The sequence below is a fragment of the Gavialis gangeticus genome, unplaced genomic scaffold (assembly GCF_001723915.1).
Source record: "Gavialis gangeticus isolate Ggan-Ray unplaced genomic scaffold, GavGan_comp1, whole genome shotgun sequence".
NCBI lineage: Eukaryota > Metazoa > Chordata > Crocodylia > Gavialidae > Gavialis > Gavialis gangeticus.
Window position 1 is genome coordinate 153,103,477 of NW_017729024.1, and position 2,525 is coordinate 153,106,001.

A 2,525-nucleotide genomic window follows, 5' to 3' on the forward strand; every position below is an offset into this window, starting at 1 on the left:
TCTGGTGTCATGCTTCCTTTTTCTCTCATATTTTCTGCTTTGCATCTTCTAGCGTTCTACCCCTGTATTTGTAACCATTTCTTGCTTCATGTTCACTCTCCCTTTTCCTTTTTGAAAGTCCATTTTGTACAAAAACTCTTCTCTTGTTCTCATGAATAAAATATCATCCTTTGTCCTGTATTTTGTTTTTTGAGAGACTCATGTTAGGTGATAGTTCACCCAAAGGGGCCGGTATACCTTTCAGGAATGCCATAGGCCACTGAAGGAGGAAAAATAGAGAAAAAGGAAAAGAAAATTTCTGGGAAAAATGCAAAGGATCTGGAAAACAAGATCCATGAAAAGCACAAAAAAAGAAAGACATAAAAAAGAAGAAAGTCTAGAAGTATACCAGTGAAGCCACTCCACACTCACAGATAGGCTGGCAACTGAGGATTCAAGAGTGGGTGTTGAGGAACAAGCCCAGAGTAGCCTCACTGATATTCTTCCAGGATTAGAACCTTGCTGCTCTGTTATAGATGAACCCTAAAAGAGAAAGAAAGAATGAAGAAAGAAGGGAACAGAGTTTAAAAACTACAACCAGAATAGGAAGAAAACAAAGAAAAATAAATAAAAGATGAGTTTGCTCCTATAGGGAATATAGAATCATTCCTATAATCTAAATATATTCATATTAAGAAATGTTTCTGTTGAAAGGAAAATAAATCTTATTGTTTACAAGTGTTACATATTATATTTTTGGCCGAATCTTAGCTGTATTATATATCAGTGAAACTCATTCCAGAAAAAGACAGTGATATTTTGAATCACTCAAATTATTACCAATAATTAAATTATGAAAAATTAAAATTTAATTTAATTAATCTTTACATAATATCTTTATAAAAATGAAGAATAATTCATTCTGATAATTTCATTATTTTATGAGAGAGGATACCATTATTTTGGGTCCTACAGAAAAAGAACAATTTAAAAACTGTCACAAGTATGAATAAGATTTGATGCAATTTTTATAACAAGAAGCAAATACATTTAATATTTGGCTTTTTATTTTTTCTTTATCATGTAGGGCCTATTCAAACAAAATATTCACGTTGTGGTGGGCTGATGAACTTCTTAGGATTATAATAAGATATCTAACTAAAGAAGAAAAAATGTATAGAAAGTGTTTCATCTCTGATCCTTGTTGTGTTATTCTTGAATGACAGGAAATAATGGAATTATACTTATGAACTTGCCAAATATAAGAAAGGACTCTACTAATTTTTCAACAGTAAACAGAGAGACACTTACCCTCTTTTATTGAATCTTCCTTTGATTGGCTTAATGTTAATAGCCTGTTGGATTTTTCTAGTTGAAGAACCAGAAGGTTATTCTTTTCATTAATTTCTGACATTTTCTATAGAAAATTATTGACAAAGCTTCAGGTTAATGCTCAGTTAAAATCTTTTGCTCATTTTTTTCATCTACATCCTAGGATGTTAAGTTAAATATTAAGAGAAAACTATCCAGTTAAGATTTATAGAATAGTGCAGTATCTCCCATGTCTATTCTATTGACATAATGCATTAGCTGTATAGATTGGGTTTCCAGTTTCCACCATAGATAATGAAGAGTTTGGTCTCCAGGCTTCATAAGCATTACTTAAAATCACACTAGGTGTGTCTATATGTTCATGAATATGCTTTTGCTACTGCACATTAAATTTAGTACCTCTAATGTGAGGTACTAACTAAATGTGCATTAGGCTTCCCTAATGCACAGTAGTGAAAGTGCATACTTTTTTAGTGATGCATAATGTGCAGTAGCCTAATTTTACTGTGCATTAGCATACTAGCACAGTTTTTGCCATGACACTCTAATGCACAGTAAAAATAGGAGACTGCACATTAAAGTGCATGTGTAGACACACCCACTATTGAGCATCACCTTGTGGTTGTGTCTCTCCATTGATGCAGAACTTCTGGAGTCAAGTGATCAGTCAATCAAATCCAAACAAGTGCAATGTCCTTCAGAAATGTTGGAACATTGGACTCGTTTGGATTTTTTGGGCTTTTTTACATGTGCAAGTGCTGCAGCACTGGGTGCTTTGAAAAGTGCCTGGTGCTGCGGTGCTTGCACTTGTATAAGCGGTGAAATGTGCATCAGCACAAAGAAAATGGCAGCAGCGTGCTTTTGAATTAAAACACCTCAGAGGTGCTTTAGTTCAAAAGCGTGCTGCTGCCATTTTCTGCATGCTGATGCGCATTTCACCACCTATACAACTGCATGCAGCACAGCGAAGTGTACATCAGCTCACATGTGGAGAAGACTCGATTTAATTGAGTCTGCTCCAAAGCAGCAGATCTCCAATGTATTGCAGGATAAAAAGGTACGTGTATAAATGTCCTTTGTTGCAGAATGAATATTCTAAGTCAACATTATAAAGGGGTATGCTGACCCTCTGGTGTCTGAATTCCAAAAGTCTGTGGGCCAGTTCTAGCCCTTTCCATTAACTACTGCTGGAATTTGATACGGGGGAAGGTATG

At 34.9% G+C, this 2,525-nt stretch overlaps 1 long non-coding RNA gene across 1 annotated transcript in view; it reads right to left on the minus strand.

The window, feature by feature from the left end:
* Positions 1-1,298: 1,298 nt before the first annotated feature.
* Positions 1,299-2,525, minus strand: part of LOC109297855 — a 10,005-nt gene continuing 8,778 nt past the window's right edge. Inside the window, exon 3 of the long non-coding RNA XR_002097443.1 lies at positions 1,299-1,396. This is a non-coding gene — a long non-coding RNA (uncharacterized LOC109297855). The remainder of the gene's footprint in view (positions 1,397-2,525) is intronic.